This window comes from Brienomyrus brachyistius, chromosome 5, assembly GCF_023856365.1.
Source record: "Brienomyrus brachyistius isolate T26 chromosome 5, BBRACH_0.4, whole genome shotgun sequence".
In the NCBI taxonomy this organism is placed as follows: Eukaryota; Metazoa; Chordata; class Actinopteri; order Osteoglossiformes; family Mormyridae; genus Brienomyrus; species Brienomyrus brachyistius.
The window spans coordinates 34310522-34328275 of NC_064537.1; the positions used below are offsets into that span (position 1 = coordinate 34310522).

Genomic DNA, 17754 nt, shown 5'->3' on the forward strand with positions numbered 1-17754 from the left:
GTGATCATTGAACATCAAAATCAAGGCGCTGTGCTCTTGCTCTCGCTGTCTCCTTGCAAGGTCTCTGCTCCGGACAACCGCTAAGAGGCATCTACGTCGTAATCGTTGAACATGAAAATCAAGCCGCTTGGTTGCATCTTTTCTTTGGCATAATTTTACTTCTCACATGCTGCTTGAATTATGAGCCAAATGTAGAACGAGTTAGACAGCGAAAACTCACACTTTGTGGAACGTCACGCATTGGCTCGGTGTCTGACACTAACTTGGTTTCTTGGTTTCAGTGGTGTGTAGGTTTTGAAACTTGGGCCAAAAGCTTAAAGCTGCCATGTTTCCACTCGGTTTCGAACCAAGGACTTTTCGCGTGTTAGGCGAACGTGATAACCACTACACTATGGAAACAACAGACGTACATTTCTTTCCTTAACCTAAGGAAATTTTATGTAGTCTGCCAATTGTCAGTGGCTCATCCTCTCACTGAATCAAATGAGAAATACCAGCAGCTGGCCTCTTTTGCAATGTCGTTATATCCAATGGCTAGCATTGGTTCTTTCTTCAGACGACTTTAATCAAGCACCTGGATACTGACTTCACCACTATCAAATAACTTCCACAGAAGATTTAGAAACACAAAGAGCAACTGCTCTTTTCGTAGCCCAAGAATTCACAAGACCGGAAAACCGCTAAGAAGCATCTACGTCGAGAAGATTGAATATCAAAATCAAGGCGCTTGGTTGCGTCTTTTCTTTTGCATAATTTTATTTCTCACATGCTGTTTGGATTCTGAGCCGAATGTAGAACTATTCAGACAGTGAAAACAGACACTTTGTGGAACGTCACACATTGGGTCGGTGTGTGAGGAATAAGAGTGCTACAGAGCACTTTGGCGAAATGGGCCGTGAAGACAAAATGCCTAGCCAGGTCTGACCTGAAGGGGTACTTGTGAGTATTTCTGTATGACAGAGCGCAAAGCAATATTGTGGAGGTGGGGTCCCTGGTGGTCTAGTGGTCAGGATTTGGCGCTCTCACCGCCACGGCCCGGGTTCGATTCCCGGGCAGGGAACTCCAGGGGCATCTGCTTGGGATTCTTTTTTTTTTTTTTTGTCTTTTTTTCCCTCCACTTCCCATTGTGACCCTTTTGGCTAGCTTCTGACTTTTGTGACCTAACCGATGTCCTCCCAGCATTCCCAGTGTAGTTGTGCCCTCAGCTTACTTCTCACTCTTCAGTTTTTCACTCCTGGCCACTAAAACGAGCAACAGGGCATTTTCAAGTCAGCTGCACGACAGCACAGACGTTCCACCTGCATGGGAGAACACAGCGCATTCAGCACGCAGACAGGTCCTATGCGGCCTCTCACAAGAAGGCAGAACGAGTCACGCTGATGTTTTGTTGACGGCGGGACTCTTCATGTTCACGTCTCGGAGGGTGATGGGCTTCTATGCCTCAAGAAGACAGCACCCAGCATGGGGCTCCAACCCACGACTCTGAGATTAAGAGTCTCATGCTCTACCGACTGAGCTAGCCGGGCCAAGACACAGACGCGAGACCTCAGGACCGGCAACTTTCTGATCTGGTTCTTCTCTGAGAAATGCCTTCTGACTCTGAACCCCATAAAGCACAGCGGTGCTCTTGCTCTTGCTGTCTCCTTGCAAAGTCTCTGCTCCGGACAACCACTAAGAGGCATCTACGTCGTGATCATTAAACATCAAAATCAAGGCGCTGTGCTCTTGCTCTCGCTGTCTCCTTGCAAGGTCTCTGCTCCGGACAACCGCTAAGAGGCATCTACGTCGTAATCGTTGAACATGAAAATCAAGCCGCTTGGTTGCATCTTTTCTTTGGCATAATTTTACTTCTCACATGCTGCTTGAATTATGAGCCAAATGTAGAACGAGTTAGACAGCGAAAACTCACACTTTGTGGAACGTCACGCATTGGCTCGGTGTCTGACACTAACTTGGTTTCTTGGTTTCAGTGGTGTGTAGGTTTTGAAACTTGGGCCAAAAGCTTAAAGCTGCCATGTTTCCACTCGGTTTCGAACCGAGGACCTTTCGCGTGTTAGGCGAACGTGATAACCACTACACTATGGAAACAACAGACGTACATTTCTTTCCTTAACCTAAGGAAATTTTATGTAGTCTGCCAATTGTCAGTGGCTCATCCTCTCACTGAATCAAATGAGAAATACCAGCAGCTGGCCTCTTTTGCAATGTCGTTATATCCAATGGCTAGCATTGGTTCTTTCTTCAGACGACTTTAATCAAGCACCTGGATACTGACTTCACCACTATCAAATAACTTCCACAGAAGATTTAGAAACACAAAGAGCAACTGCTCTTTTCGTAGCCCAAGAATTCACAAGACCGGAAATCCGCTAAGAAGCATCTACGTCGAGAAGATTGAATATTAAAATCAAGGCGCTTGGTTGCGTCTTTTCTTTTGCATAATTTTATTTCTCACATGCTGTTTGGATTCTGAGCCAAATGTAGAACTATTCAGACAGTGAAAACAGACACTTTGTGGAACGTCACACATTGGGTCGGTGTGTGAGGAATAAGAGTGCTACAGAGCACTTTGGCGAAATGGGCCGTGAAGACAAAATGCCTAGCCAGGTCTGACCTGAAGGGGTACTTGTGAGTATTTCTGTATGACAGACCGCAAAGCACTATTGTGGAGGTGGGGTCCCTGGTGGTCTAGTGGTCAGGATTTGGCGCTCTCACCGCCACGGCCCGGGTTCGATTCCCGGTCAGGGAACTCCAGGGGCGTCTGCTTGGGATTCTTTTTTTTTTTTTTTTGTCTTTCCCTCCACTTCCCATTGTGACCCTTTTGGCTAGCTTCTGACTTTTGTGACCTAACCGATGTCCTCCCAGCATTCCCAGTGTAGTTGTGCCCTCAGCTTACTTCTCACTCTTCAGTTTTTCACTCCTGGCCACTAAAACGAGCAACAGGGCATTTTCAAGTCAGCTGCACGACAGCACAGACGTTCCACCTGCATGGGAGAACACAGCGCATTCAGCACGCAGACAGGTCCTATGCGGCCTCTCACAAGAAGGCAGAACGAGTCACGCTGATGTTTTGTTGACGGCGGGACTCTTCATGTTCACGTCTCGGAGGGTGATGGGCTTCTATGCCTCAAGAAGACAGCACCCAGCATGGGGCTCCAACCCACGACTCTGAGATTAAGAGTCTCATGCTCTACCGACTGAGCTAGCCGGGCCAAGACACAGACGCGAGACCTCAGGACCGGCAACTTTCTGATCTGGTTCTTCTCTGAGAAATGCCTTCTGACTCTGAACCCCATAAAGCACAGCGGTGCTCTTGCTCTTGCTGTCTCCTTGCAAAGTCTCTGCTCCGGACAACCACTAAGAGGCATCTACGTCGTGATCATTGAACATCAAAATCAAGGCGCTGTGCTCTTGCTCTCGCTGTCTCCTTGCAAGGTCTCTGCTCCGGACAACCGCTAAGAGGCATCTACGTCGTAATCGTTGAACATGAAAATCAAGCCGCTTGGTTGCATCTTTTCTTTGGCATAATTTTACTTCTCACATGCTGCTTGAATTATGAGCCAAATGTAGAACGAGTTAGACAGCGAAAACTCACACTTTGTGGAACGTCACGCATTGGCTCAGTGTCTGACACTAACTTGGTTTCTTGGTTTCAGTGGTGTGTAGGTTTTGAAACTTGGGCCAAAAGCTTAAAGCTGCCATGTTTCCACTCGGTTTCGAACCGAGGACCTTTCGCGTGTTAGGCGAACGTGATAACCACTACACTATGGAAACAACAGACATACATTTCTTTCCTTAACCTAAGGAAATTTTATGTAGTCTGCCAATTGTCAGTGGCTCATCCTCTCACTGAATCAAATGAGAAATACCAGCAGCTGGCCTCTTTTGCAATGTCGTTATATCCAATGGCTAGCATTGGTTCTTTCTTCAGACGACTTTAATCAAGCACCTGGATACTGACTTCACCACTATCAAATAACTTCCACAGAAGATTTAGAAACACAAAGAGCAACTGCTCTTTTCGTAGCCCAAGAATTCACAAGACCGGAAATCCGCTAAGAAGCATCTACGTCGAGAAGATTGAATATTAAAATCAAGGCGCTTGGTTGCGTCTTTTCTTTTGCATAATTTTATTTCTCACATGCTGTTTGGATTCTGAGCCAAATGTAGAACTATTCAGACAGTGAAAACAGACACTTTGTGGAACGTCACACATTGGGTCGGTGTGTGAGGAATAAGAGTGCTACAGAGCACTTTGGCGAAATGGGCCGTGAAGACAAAATGCCTAGCCAGGTCTGACCTGAAGGGGTACTTGTGAGTATTTCTGTATGACAGACCGCAAAGCACTATTGTGGGGGGGTCCCTGGTGGTCTAGTGGTCAGGATTTGGCGCTCTCACCGCCACGGCCCGGGTTCAATTCCCGGTCAGGGAACTCCAGGGGCGTCTGCTTGGGATTCTTTTTTTTTTTTTTTTGTCTTTCCCCCCACTTCCCATTGTGACCCTTTTGGCTAGCTTCTGACTTTTGTGACCTAACCGATGTCCTCCCAGCATTCCCAGTGTAGTTGTGCCCTCAGCTTACTTCTCACTCTTCAGTTTTTCACTCCTGGCCACTAAAACGAGCAACAGGGCATTTTCAAGTCAGCTGCACGACAGCACAGACGTTCCACCTGCATGGGAGAACACAGCGCATTCAGCACGCAGACAGCTCCTATGCGGCCTCTCACAAGAAGGCAGAACGAGTCACGCTGATGTTTTGCTGACGGCGGGACTCTTCATGTTCACGTCTCGGAGGGTGATGGGCTTCTATGCCTCAAGAAGACAGCACCCACCGTGGGGCTCCAACCCACGACTCTGAGATTAAGAGTCTCATGCTCTACCGACTGAGCTAGCCGGGCCAAGACACAGACGCGAGACCTCAGGACCGGCAACTTTCTGATCTGGTTCTTCTCTGAGAAATGCCTTCTGACTCTGAACCCCATAAAGCACAGCGGTGCTCTTGCTCTTGCTGTCTCCTTGCAAAGTCTCTGCTCCGGACAACCGCTAAGAGGCATCTACGTCGTGATCATTGAACATCAAAATCAAGGCGCTGTGCTCTTGCTCTCGCTGTCTCCTTGCAAGGTCTCTGCTCCGGACAACCGCTAAGAGGCATCTACGTTGTAATCGTTGAACATGAAAATCAAGCCGCTTGGTTGCATCTTTTCTTTGGCATAATTTTACTTCTCACATGCTACTTGAATTATGAGCCAAATGTAGAACGAGTTAGACAGCGAAAACTCACACTTTGTGGAACGTCACGCATTGGCTCGGTGTCTGACACTAACTTGGTTTCTTGGTTTCAGTGGTGTGTAGGTTTTGAAACTTGGGCCAAAAGCTTAAAGCTGCCATGTTTCCACTCGGTTTCGAACCGAGGACCTTTCGCGTGTTAGGCGAACGTGATAACCACTACACTATGGAAACAACAGACGTACATTTCTTTCCTTAACCTAAGGAAATTTTATGTAGTCTGCCAATTGTCAGTGGCTCATCCTCTCACTGAATCAAATGAGAAATACCAGCAGCTGGCCTCTTTTGCAATGTCGTTATATCCAATGGCTAGCATTGGTTCTTTCTTCAGACGACTTTAATCAAGCACCTGGATACTGACTTCACCACTATCAAATAACTTCCACAGAAGATTTAGAAACACAAAGAGCAACTGCTCTTTTCGTAGCCCAAGAATTCACAAGACCGGAAATCCGCTAAGAAGCATCTACGTCGAGAAGATTGAATATCAAAATCAAGGCGCTTGGTTGCGTCTTTTCTTTTGCATAATTTTATTTCTCACATGCTGTTTGGATTCTGAGCCAAATGTAGAACTATTCAGACAGTGAAAACAGACACTTTGTGGAACGTCACACATTGGGTCGGTGTGTGAGGATTAAGAGTGCTACGGAGCACTTTGGCGAAATGTGCCGTGAAAACAAAATGCCTAGCCAGGTCTGACCTGAAGGGGTACTTGTGAGTATTTTTGTATGACAGAGCGCAAAGCACTATTGTGGGGGGGGTCCCTGGTGGTCTAGTGGTCAGGATTTGGCGCTCTCACCACCACGGCCCGGGTTCAATTCCCGGTCAGGGAACTCCAGGGGCGTCGGCTTGGGATTCTTTTTTTTTTTTTTTGTCTTTCCCCCCACTTCCCATTGTGACCCTTTTGGCTAGCTTCTGACTTTTGTGACCTAACCGATGTCCTCCCAGCATTCCCAGTGTAGTTGTGCCCTCAGCTTACTTCTCACTCTTCATTTTTTCACTCCTGGCCACTAAAACGAGCAACAGGGCATTTTCAAGTCAGCTGCACGACAGCACAGACGTTCCACCTGCATGGGAGAACACAGTGCATTCAGCACGCAGACAGGTCCTATGCGGCCTCTCACAAGAAGGCAGAACGAGTCACGCTGATGTTTTGTTGACGGCGGGACTCTTCATGTTCACGTCTCGGAGGGTCATGGGCTTCTATGCCTCAAGAAGACAGCACCCAGCGTGGGGCTCCAACCCACGACTCTGAGATTAAGAGTCTCATGCTCTACCAACTGAGCTAGCCGGGCCAAGACACAGACGCGAGACCTCAGGACCGGCAACTTTCTGATCTGGTTCTTCTCTGAGAAATGCCTTCTGACTCTGAACCCCATAAAGCACAGCGGTGCTCTTGCTCTTGTTCCACAAAGTGTCTGTTTTCACTGTCTGAATAGTTCTACATTTGGCTCAGAATCCAAACAGCATGTGAGAAATAAAATTATGCAAAAGAAAAGACGCAACCAAGCGCCTTGATTTTGATATTCAATCTTCTCGACGTAGATGCTTCTTAGCGGTTTTCCGGTCTTGTAGAACGAGTTAGACAGCGAAAACTCACACTTTGTGGAACGTCACGCATTGGCTCGGTGTCTGACACTAACTTGGTTTCTTGGTTTCAGTGGTGTGTAGGTTTTGAAACTTGGGCCAAAAGCTTAAAGCTGCCATGTTTCCACTCGGTTTCGAACCGAGGACCTTTCACGTGTTAGGCGAACGTGATAACCACTACACTATGGAAACAACAGACGTACATTTCTTTCCTTAACCTAAGGAAATTTTATGTAGTCTGCCAATTGTCAGTGGCTCATCCTCTCACTGAATCAAATGAGAAATACCAGCAGCTGGCCTCTTTTGCAATGCCGTTATATCCAATGGCTAGCATTGGTTCTTTCTTCAGACGACTTTAATCAAGCACCTGGAAACTGACATCACCACTATCAAATAACTTCCACAGAAGATTTAGAAACACAAAGCAACTGCTCTTTTCGTAGCCTAAGAATTCACAAGACCGGAAAACCGCTAAGAAGCATCTACGTCGAGAAGATTGAATATCAAAATCAAGGCGCTTGGTTGCGTCTTTTCTTTTGCATAATTTTATTTCTCACATGCTGTTTGGATTCTGAGCCAAATGTAGAACTATTCAGACAGTGAAAACAGACACTTTGTGGAACGTCACACATTGGGTCGGTGTGTGTGGAATAAGAGTGCTACAGAGCACTTTGGCGAAATGTGCCGTGAAGACAAAATGCCTAGCCAGGTCTGACCTGAAGGGGTACTTGTGAGTATTTTTGTATGACAGAGCGCAAAGCACTATTGTGGGGGGGGTCCCTGGTGGTCTAGTGGTCAGGATTTGGCGCTCTCACCGCCACGGCCCGGGTTCAATTCCCGGTCAGGGAACTCCAGGGGCGTCGGCTTGGGATTCTTTTTTTTTTTTTTGTCTTTCCCCCCACTTCCCATTGTGACCCTTTTGGCTAGCTTCTGACTTTTGTGACCTAACCGATGTCCTCCCAGCATTCCCAGTGTAGTTGTGCCCTCAGCTTACTTCTCACTCTTCATTTTTTCACTCCTGGCCACTAAAACAAGCAACAGGGCATTTTCAAGTCAGCTGCACGACAGCACAGACGTTCCACCTGCATGGGAGAACACAGCGCATTCAGCACGCAGACAGGTCCTATGCGGCCTCTCACAAGAAGGCAGAACGAGTCACGCTGATGTTTTGTTGACGGCGGGACTCTTCATGTTCACATCTCGGAGGGTCATGGGCTTCTATGCCTCAAGAAGACAGCACCCAGCGTGGGGCTCCAACACACGACTCTGAGATTAAGAGTCTCATGCTCTACCGACTGAGCTAGCCGGGCCAAGACACAGACGCGAGACCTCAGGACCGGCAACTTTCTGATCTGGTTCTTCTCTGAGAAATGCCTTCTGACTCTGAACCCCATAAAGCACAGCGGTGCTCTTGCTCTTGCTGTCTCCTTGCAAAGTCTCTGCTCCGGACAACCGCTAAGAGGCATCTACGTCGTGATCATTGAACATCAAAATCAAGGCGCTGTGCTCTTGCTCTCGCTGTCTCCTTGCAAGGTCTCTGCTCCGGACAACCGCTAAGAGGCATCTACGTCGTAATCGTTGAACATGAAAATCAAGCCGCTTGGTTGCATCTTTTCTTTGGCATAATTTTACTTCTCACATGCTGCTTGAATTATGAGCCAAATGTAGAACGAGTTAGACAGCGAAAACTCACACTTTGTGGAACGTCACGCATTGGCTCGGTGTCTGACACTAACTTGGTTTCTTGGTTTCAGTGGTGTGTAGGTTTTGAAACTTGGGCCAAAAGCTTAAAGCTGCCATGTTTCCACTCGGTTTCGAACCGAGGACCTTTCGCGTGTTAGGCGAACGTGATAACCACTACACTATGGAAACAACAGACGTACATTTCTTTCCTTAACCTAAGGAAATTTTATGTAGTCTGCCAATTGTCAGTGGCTCATCCTCTCACTGAATCAAATGAGAAATACCAGCAGCTGGCCTCTTTTGCAATGTCGTTATATCCAATGGCTAGCATTGGTTCTTTCTTCAGACGACTTTAATCAAGCACCTGGATACTGACTTCACCACTATCAAATAACTTCCACAGAAGATTTAGAAACACAAAGAGCAACTGCTCTTTTCGTAGCCCAAGAATTCACAAGACCGGAAAACCGCTAAGAAGCATCTACGTCGAGAAGATTGAATATCAAAATCAAGGCGCTTGGTTGCGTCTTTTCTTTTGCATAATTTTATTTCTCACATGCTGTTTGGATTCTGAGCCAAATGTAGAACTATTCAGACAGTGAAAACAGACACTTTGTGGAACGTCACACATTGGGTCGGTGTGTGAGGAATAAGAGTGCTACGGAGCACTTTGGCGAAATGTGCCGTGAAAACAAAATGCCTAGCCAGGTCTGACCTGAAGGGGTACTTGTGAGTATTTTTGTATGACAGAGCGCAAAGCACTATTGTGGGGGGGGTCCCTGGTGGTCTAGTGGTCAGGATTTGGCGCTCTCACCGCCACGGCCCGGGTTCAATTCCCGGTCAGGGAACTCCAGGGGCGTCGGCTTGGGATTCTTTTTTTTTTTTTTTGTCTTTCCCTCCACTTCCCATTGTGACCCTTTTGGCTAGCTTCTGACTTTTGTGACCTAACCGATGTCCTCCCAGCATTCCCAGTGTAGTTGTGCCCTCAGCTTACTTCTCACTCTTCAGTTTTTCACTCCTGGCCACTAAAACGAGCAACAGGGCATTTTCAAGTCAGCTGCACGACAGCACAGACGTTCCACCTGCATGGGAGAACACAGCGCATTCAGCACGCAGACAGATCCTATGCGGCCTCTCACAAGAAGGCAGAACAAGTCACGCTGATGTTTTGTTGACGGCGGGACTCTTCATGTTCACGTCTCGGAGGGTGATGGGCTTCTATGCCTCAAGAAGACAGCACCCAGCGTGTGGCTCCAACCCACGACTCTGAGATTAAGAGTCTCATGCTCTACCGACTGAGCTAGCCGGGCCAAGACACAGACGCGAGACCTCAGGACCGGCAACTTTCTGATCTGGTTCTTCTCTGAGAAATGCCTTCTGACTCTGAACCCCATAAAGCACAGCGGTGCTCTTGCTCTCGCCGTCTCCTTGCAAGGTCTATGCTCCGGACAACTGCTAAGAGGCATCTACGTCGTAATCGTTGAACATCAAAATCAAGGCGCTGTGCTCTTGCTCTCGCTGTCTCCTTGCAAGGTCTCTGCTCCGGACAACCGCTAAGAGGCATCTACGTCGTAATCGTTGAACATGAAAATCAAGCCGCTTGGTTGCATCTTTTCTTTGGCATAATTTTACTTCTCACATGCTGGTTGAATTATGAGCCAAATGTAGAACGAGTTAGATAGCGAAAACTCACACTTTGTGGAACGTCACGCATTGGCTCGGTGTCTGACACTAACTTGGTTTCTTGGTTTCAGTGGTGTGTAGGTTTTGAAACTTGGGCCAAAAGCTTAAAGCTGCCATGCTTCCACTCGGTTTTGAACCGAGGACCTTTCGCGTGTTAGGCGAACGTGATAACCACTACACTATGGAAACAACAAACATACATATCTTTCCTTAACCTAAGGAAATTTTATGTAATCTGCCAATTGTCAGTGGCTCATCCTCTCACTGAATCAAATGAGAAATACCAGCAGCTGGCCTCTTTTGCAATGCCGTTATATCCAATGGCTAGCATTGGTTCTTTCTTCAGACGACTTTAATCAAGCACCTGGAAACTGACTTCACCACTATCAAATAACTTCCACAGAAGATTTAGAAACACAAAGCAACTGCTCTTTTCGTAGCCCAAGAATTCACAAGACCGGAAAACCACTAAGAAGCATTTACGTCGAGAAGATTGAATATCAAAATCAAGGCGCTTGGTTGCGTCTTTTCTTTTGCATAATTTTATTTCTCACATGCTGTTTGGATTCTGAGCCAAATGTAGAACTATTCAGACAGTGAAAACAGACACTTTGTGGAACGTCACACATTGGGTCGGTGTGTGAGGAATAAGAGTGCTACAGAGCACTTTGGCAAAATGGGCCGTGAAGACAAAATGCCTAGCCAGGTCTGACCTGAAGGGGTACTTGTGAGTATTTCTGTATGACAGAGCGCAAAGCACTATTGTGGGGGGGGTCCCTGGTGGTCTAGTGGTCAGGATTTGGCGCTCTCACCGCCACGGCCCGGGCTCAATTCCTGGTCAGGGAACTCCAGGGGCATCTGCTTGGGATTGTTTTTTTTTTTTTTTGTCTTTCCCCCCACTTCCCATTGTGACCCTTTTGGCTAGCTTCTGACTTTTGTGACCTAACCGATGTCCTCCCAGCATTCCCAGTGTAGTTGTGCCCTCAGCTTACTTCTCACTCTTCAGTTTTTCACTCCTGGCCACTAAAACGAGCAACAGGGCATTTTCAAGTCAGCTGCACGACAGCACAGACGTTCCACCTGCATGGGAGAACACAGCGCATTCAGCACGCAGACAGGTCCTATGCGGCCTCTCACAAGAAGGCAGAACGAGTCACGCTGATGTTTTGTTGACGGCGGGACTCTTCATGTTCACGTCTCGGAGGGTGATGGGCTTCTATGCCTCAAGAAGACAGCACCCAGCGTGTGGCTCCAACCCACGACTCTGAGATTAAGAGTCTCATGCTCTACCGACTGAGCTAGCCGGGCCAAGACACAGACGCGAGACCTCAGGACCGGCAACTTTCTGATCTGGTTCTTCTCTGAGAAATGCCTTCTGACTCTGAACCCCATAAAGCACAGCGGTGCTCTTGCTCTCGCCGTCTCCTTGCAAGGTCTATGCTCCGGACAACCGCTAAGAGGCATCTACGTCGTAATCGTTGAACATCAAAATCAAGGCGCTGTGCTCTTGCTCTCGCTGTCTCCTTGCAAGGTCTCTGCTCCGGACAACCGCTAAGAGGCATCTACGTCGTAATCGTTGAACATGAAAATCAAGCCGCTTGGTTGCATCTTTTCTTTGGCATAATTTTACTTCTCACATGCTGGTTGAATTATGAGCCAAATGTAGAACGAGTTAGACAGCGAAAACTCACACTTTGTGGAACGTCACGCATTGGCTCGGTGTCTGACACTAACTTGATTTCTTGGTTTCAGTGGTGTGTAGGTTTTGAAACTTGGGCCAAAAGCTTAAAGCTGCCATGTTTCCACTCGGTTTCGAACCGAGGACCTTTCACGTGTTAGGCGAACGTGATAACCACTACACTATGGAAACAACAGACGTACATTTCTTTCCTTAACCTAAGGAAATTTTATGTAGTCTGCCAATTGTCAGTGGCTCATCCTCTCACTGAATCAAATGAGATATACCAGCAGCTGGCCTCTTTTGCAATGCCGTTATATCCAATGGCTAGCATTGGTTCTTTCTTCAGACGACTTTAATCAAGCACCTGGAAACTGACATCACCACTATCAAATAACTTCCACAGAAGATTTAGAAACACAAAGCAACTGCTCTTTTCGTAGCCTAAGAATTCACAAGACCGGAAAACCGCTAAGAAGCATCTACGTCGAGAAGATTGAATATCAAAATCAAGGCGCTTGGTTGCGTCTTTTCTTTTGCATAATTTTATTTCTCACATGCTGTTTGGATTCTGAGCCAAATGTAGAACTATTCAGACAGTGAAAACAGACACTTTGTGAAACGTCACACATTGGGTCGGTGTGTGAGGAATAAGAGTGCTACAGAGCACTTTGGCGAAATGTGCCGTGAAGACAAAATGCCTAGCCAGGTCTGACCTGAAGGGGTACTTGTGAGTATTTCTGTATGACAGAGCGCAAAGCACTATTGTGGGGGGGTCCCTGGTGGTCTAGTGGTCAGGATTTGGCGCTCTCACCGCCACGGCCCGGGTTCAATTCCCGGTCAGGGAACTCCAGGGGCATCTGCTTGGGATTCTTTTTTTTTTTTTTTGTCTTTCCCTCCACTTCCCATTGTGACCCTTTTGGCTAGCTTCTGACTTTTGTGACCTAACCGATGTCCTCTCAGCATTCCCAGTGTAGTTGTGCCCTCAGCTTACTTCTCACTCTTCAGTTTTTCACTCCTGGCCACTAAAACGAGCAACAGGGCATTTTCAAGTCAGCTGCACGACAGCACAGACGTTCCACCTGCATGGGAGAACACAGCGCATTCAGCACGCAGACAGCTCCTATGCGGCCTCTCACAAGAAGGCAGAACGAGTCACGCTGATGTTTTGTTGACGGCGGGACTCTTCATGTTCACGTCTCGGAGGGTGATGGGCTTCTATGCCTCAAGAAGACAGCACCCAGCATGGGGCTCCAACCCACGACTCTGAGATTAAGAGTCTCATGCTCTACCGACTGAGCTAGCCGGGCCAAGACACAGACGCGAGACCTCAGGACCGGCAACTTTCTGATCTGGTTCTTCTCTGAGAAATGCCTTCTGACTCTGAACCCCATAAAGCACAGCGGTGCTCTTGCTCTTGCTGTCTCCTTGCAAAGTCTCTGCTCCGGAGAACCGCTAAGAGGCATCTACGTCGTGATCATTGAACATCAAAATCAAGGCGCTGTGCTCTTGCTCTCGCTGTCTCCTTGCAAGGTCTCTGCTCCGGACAACCGCTAAGAGGCATCTACGTCGTAATCGTTGAACATGAAAATCAAGCCGCTTGGTTGCATCTTTTCTTTGGCATAATTTTACTTCTCACATGCTGCTTGAATTATGAGCCAAATGTAGAACGAGTTAGACAGCGAAAACTCACACTTTGTGGAACGTCACGCATTGGCTCACACTAACTTGGTTTCTTGGTTTCAGTCGTGTGTAGGTTTGGAAACTTGGGCCAAAAGCTTAAAGCTGCCATGTTTCCACTCGGTTTCGAACCGAGGACCTTTCGCGTGTTAGGCGAACGTGATAACCACTACACTATGGAAACAACAGATGTACATTTCTTTCCTTAACCTAAGGAAATTTTATGTAGTCTGCCAATTGTCAGTGGCTCATCCTCTCACTGAATCAAATGAGAAATACCAGCAGCTGGCCTCTTTTGCAATGTCGTTATATCCAATGGCTAGCATTGGTTCTTTCTTCAGACGACTTTAATCAAGCACCTGGATACTGACTTCACCACTATCAAATAACTTCCACAGAAGATTTAGAAACACAAAGAGCAACTGCTCTTTTCGTAGCCCAAGAATTCACAAGACCGGAAAACCGCTAAGAAGCATCTACGTCGAGAAGATTGAATATCAAAATCAAGGCGCTTGGTTGCATCTTTTCTTTTGCATAATTTTATTTCTCACATGCTGTTTGGATTCTGAGCCAAATGTAGAACTATTCAGACAGTGAAAACAGACACTTTGTGGAACGTCACACATTGGGTCGGTGTGTGAGGAATAAGAGTGCTACAGAGCACTTTGGCGAAATGGGCCGTGAAGACAAAATGCCTAGCCAGGTCTGACCTGAAGGGGTACTTGTGAGTATTTCTGTATGACAGAGCGCAAAGCACTATTGTGGGGGGGGTCCCTGGTGGTCTAGTGGTCAGGATTTGGCGCTCTCACCGCCACGGCCCAGGTTCGATTCCCGGTCAGAGAACTCCAGGGGCGTCTGCTTGGGATTCTTTTCTTTTTTTTTTGTCTTTTTTTCCCTCCACTTCCCATTGTGACCCTTTTGGCTAGCTTCTGACTTTTGTGACCTAACCGATGTCCTCCCAGCATTCCCAGTGTAGTTGTGCCCTCAGCTTACTTCTCACTCTTCAGTTTTTCACTCCTGGCCACTAAAACGAGCAACAGGGCATTTTCAAGTCAGCTGCACGACAGCACAGACGTTCCACCTGCATGGGAGAACACAGCGCATTCAGCACGCAGACAGGTCCTATGCGGCCTCTCACAAGAAGGCAGAACGAGTCACGCTGATGTTTTGTTGACGGCGGGACTCTTCATGTTCACGTCTCGTAGGGTGATGGGCTTCTATGCCTCAAGAAGACAGCACCCAGCGTGGGGCTCCAACCCACGATTCTGAGATTAAGAGTCTCATGCTCTACCGACTGAGCTAGCCGGGCCAAGACACAGACGCGAGACCTCAGGACCGGCAACTTTCTGATCTGGTTCTTCTCTGAGAAATGCCTTCTGACTCTGAACCCCATAAAGCACAGCGGTGCTCTTGCTCTTACTGTCTCCTTGCAAAGTCTCTGCTCCGGACAACTGCTAAGAGGCATCTACGCCGTGATCATTGAACATCAAAATCAAGGCGCTGTGCTCTTGCTCTCGCTGTCTCCTTGCAAGGTATCTGCTCCGGACAACCGCTAAGAGGCATCTACGTCGTAATCGTTGAACATGAAAATCAAGCCGCTTGGTTGCATCTTTTCTTTGGCATAATTTTACTTCTCACATGCTGCTTGAATTATGAGCCAAATGTAGAACGAGTTAGACAGCGAAAACTCACACTTTGTGGAACGTCACGCATTGGCTCGGTGTCTGACACTAACTTGGTTTCTTGGTTTCAGTGGTGTGTAGGTTTTGAAACTTGGGCCAAAAGCTTAAAGCTGCCATGTTTCCACTCGGTTTCGAACCGAGGACCTTTCGCGTGTTAGGCGAACGTGATAACCACTACACTATGGAAACAACAGACATACATTTCTTTCCTTAACCTAAGGAAATTTTATGTAGTCTGCCAATTGTCAGTGGCTCATCCTCTCACTGAATCAAATGAGAAATACCAGCAGCTGGCCTCTTTTGCAATGTCGTTATATCCAATGGCTAGCATTGGTTCTTTCTTCAGACGACTTTAATCAAGCACCTGGATACTGACTTCACCACTATCAAATAACTTCCACAGAAGATTTAGAAACACAAAGAGCAACTGCTCTTTTCGTAGCCCAAGAATTCACAAGACCGGAAAACCGCTAAGAAGCATCTACGTCGAGAAGATTGAATATCAAAATCAAGGCGCTTGGTTGCGTCTTTTCTTTTGCATAATTTTATTTCTCACATGCTGTTTGGATTCTGAGCCAAATGTAGAACTATTCAGACAGTGAAAACAGACACTTTGTGGAACGTCACACATTGGGTCGGTGTGTGAGGAATAAGAGTGCTACAGAGCACTTTGGCGAAATGTGCCGTGAAGACAAAATGCCTAGCCAGGTCTGACCTGAAGGGGTACTTGTGAGTATTTCTGTATGACAGAGCGCAAAGCACTATTGTGGGGGGGTCCCTGGTGGTCTAGTGGTCAGGATTTGGCGCTCTCACCGCCACGGCCCGGGTTCAATTCCCGGTCAGGGAACTCCAGGGGCGTCTGCTTGGGATTCTTTTTTTTTTTTTTGTCTTTCCCTCCACTTCCCATTGTGACCCTTTTGGCTAGCTTCTGACTTTTGTGACCTAACCGATGTCCTCTCAGCATTCCCAGTGTAGTTGTGCCCTCAGCTTACTTCTCACTCTTCAGTTTTTCACTCCTGGCCACTAAAACAAGCAACAGGGCATTTTCAAGTCAGCTGCACGACAGCACAGACGTTCCACCTGCATGGGAGAACACAGCGCATTCAGCACGCAGACAGGTCCTATGCGGCCTCTCACAAGAAGGCAGAACGAGTCACGCTGATGTTTTGTTGACGGCGGGACTCTTCATGTTCACGTCTCGGAGGGTGATGGGCTTCTATGCCTCAAGAAGACAGCACCCAGCATGGGGCTCCAACCCACGACTCTGAGATTAAGAGTCTCATGCTCTACCGACTGAGCTAGCCGGGCCAAGACACAGACGCGAGACCTCAGGACCGGCAACTTTCTGATCTGGTTATTCTCTGAGAAATGCCTTCTGACTCTGAACCCCATAAAGCACAGCGGTGCTCTTGCTCTTGCTGTCTCCTTGCAAAGTCTCTGCTCCGGACAACCGCTAAGAGGCATCTACGTCGTGATCATTGAACATCAAAATCAAGGCGCTGTGCTCTTGCTCTCGCTGTCTCCTTGCAAGGTCTCTGCTCCGGACAACCGCTAAGAGGCATCTACGTCGTAATCGTTGAACATGAAAATCAAGCCGCTTGGTTGCATCTTTTCTTTGGCATAATTTTACTTCTCACATGCTGCTTGAATTATGAGCCAAATGTAGAACGAGTTAGACAGCGAAAACTCACACTTTGTGGAACGTCACGAATTGGCTCGGTGTCTGACACTAACTTGGTTTCTTGGTTTCAGTGGTGTGTAGGTATTGAAACTTGGGCCAAAAGCTTAAAGCTACCATGTTTCCACTCGAGGACTTTTCGCATGTTAGGCGAACGTGATAACCACTACACTATGGAAACAACAGACATACATTTCTTTCCTTAACCTAAGGAAATTTTATGTAGTCTGCCAATTGTCAGTGGCTCATCCTCTCACTGAATCAAATGAGAAATACCAGCAGCTGGCCTCTTTTGCAATGTCGTTATATCCAATGGCTAGCATTGGTTCTTTCTTCAGACGACTTTAATCAAGCACCTGGATACTGACTTCACCACTATCAAATAACTTCCACAGAAGATTTAGAAACACAAAGAGCAACTGCTCTTTTCGTAGCCCAAGAATTCACAAGACCGGAAAACCGCTAAGAAGCATCTACGTCGAGAAGATTGAATATCAAAATCAAGGCGCTTGGTTGCGTCTTTTCTTTTGCATAATTTTATTTCTCACATGCTGTTTGGATTCTGAGCCAAATGTAGAACTATTCAGACAGTGAAAACAGACACTTTGTGGAACGTCACACATTGGGTCGGTGTGTGAGGAATAACAGTGCTACAGAGCACTTTGGCGAAATGGGCCGTGAAGACAAAATGCCTAGCCAGGTCTGACCTGAAGGGGTACTTGTGAGTATTTCTGTATGACAGAGCGCAAAGCACTATTGTGGGGGGGGTCCCTGGTGGTCTAGTGGTCAGGATTTGGCGC

General features: G+C 47.3%; 17 non-coding genes across 17 annotated transcripts; 7 read left to right on the forward strand and 10 right to left on the reverse strand.

Moving 5' to 3' along the window:
* Positions 1–326: 326 nt before the first annotated feature.
* On the reverse strand, positions 327–399 carry trnav-aac (transfer RNA valine (anticodon AAC)). The gene has a single exon. It is a non-coding gene; the product is annotated as a tRNA-Val (tRNA).
* Positions 400–988: 589 nt separating this feature from the next.
* trnae-cuc (transfer RNA glutamic acid (anticodon CUC)) lies at positions 989–1060 on the forward strand. The gene has a single exon. It is a non-coding gene; the product is annotated as a tRNA-Glu (tRNA).
* Positions 1061–2015: 955 nt separating this feature from the next.
* Positions 2016–2088, reverse strand: trnav-aac (transfer RNA valine (anticodon AAC)). Its single transcript has one exon. It is a non-coding gene; the product is annotated as a tRNA-Val (tRNA).
* A 589-nt stretch (positions 2089–2677) lies between these two features.
* On the forward strand, positions 2678–2749 carry trnae-cuc (transfer RNA glutamic acid (anticodon CUC)). The gene has a single exon. It is a non-coding gene; the product is annotated as a tRNA-Glu (tRNA).
* Positions 2750–3701: 952 nt separating this feature from the next.
* On the reverse strand, positions 3702–3774 carry trnav-aac (transfer RNA valine (anticodon AAC)). Its single transcript has one exon. It is a non-coding gene; the product is annotated as a tRNA-Val (tRNA).
* A 586-nt stretch (positions 3775–4360) lies between these two features.
* On the forward strand, positions 4361–4432 carry trnae-cuc (transfer RNA glutamic acid (anticodon CUC)). Its single transcript has one exon. It is a non-coding gene; the product is annotated as a tRNA-Glu (tRNA).
* A 952-nt stretch (positions 4433–5384) lies between these two features.
* trnav-aac (transfer RNA valine (anticodon AAC)) lies at positions 5385–5457 on the reverse strand. Its single transcript has one exon. It is a non-coding gene; the product is annotated as a tRNA-Val (tRNA).
* Positions 5458–6989: 1532 nt separating this feature from the next.
* trnav-aac (transfer RNA valine (anticodon AAC)) lies at positions 6990–7062 on the reverse strand. The gene has a single exon. It is a non-coding gene; the product is annotated as a tRNA-Val (tRNA).
* A 585-nt stretch (positions 7063–7647) lies between these two features.
* trnae-cuc (transfer RNA glutamic acid (anticodon CUC)) lies at positions 7648–7719 on the forward strand. The gene has a single exon. It is a non-coding gene; the product is annotated as a tRNA-Glu (tRNA).
* A 950-nt stretch (positions 7720–8669) lies between these two features.
* trnav-aac (transfer RNA valine (anticodon AAC)) lies at positions 8670–8742 on the reverse strand. Its single transcript has one exon. It is a non-coding gene; the product is annotated as a tRNA-Val (tRNA).
* A 587-nt stretch (positions 8743–9329) lies between these two features.
* trnae-cuc (transfer RNA glutamic acid (anticodon CUC)) lies at positions 9330–9401 on the forward strand. The gene has a single exon. It is a non-coding gene; the product is annotated as a tRNA-Glu (tRNA).
* A 951-nt stretch (positions 9402–10352) lies between these two features.
* On the reverse strand, positions 10353–10425 carry trnav-aac (transfer RNA valine (anticodon AAC)). The gene has a single exon. It is a non-coding gene; the product is annotated as a tRNA-Val (tRNA).
* A 1608-nt stretch (positions 10426–12033) lies between these two features.
* trnav-aac (transfer RNA valine (anticodon AAC)) lies at positions 12034–12106 on the reverse strand. The gene has a single exon. It is a non-coding gene; the product is annotated as a tRNA-Val (tRNA).
* A 584-nt stretch (positions 12107–12690) lies between these two features.
* trnae-cuc (transfer RNA glutamic acid (anticodon CUC)) lies at positions 12691–12762 on the forward strand. Its single transcript has one exon. It is a non-coding gene; the product is annotated as a tRNA-Glu (tRNA).
* A 943-nt stretch (positions 12763–13705) lies between these two features.
* Positions 13706–13778, reverse strand: trnav-aac (transfer RNA valine (anticodon AAC)). The gene has a single exon. It is a non-coding gene; the product is annotated as a tRNA-Val (tRNA).
* A 1614-nt stretch (positions 13779–15392) lies between these two features.
* trnav-aac (transfer RNA valine (anticodon AAC)) lies at positions 15393–15465 on the reverse strand. The gene has a single exon. It is a non-coding gene; the product is annotated as a tRNA-Val (tRNA).
* A 586-nt stretch (positions 15466–16051) lies between these two features.
* Positions 16052–16123, forward strand: trnae-cuc (transfer RNA glutamic acid (anticodon CUC)). Its single transcript has one exon. It is a non-coding gene; the product is annotated as a tRNA-Glu (tRNA).
* The last annotated feature ends 1631 nt before the right edge of the window (positions 16124–17754 follow it).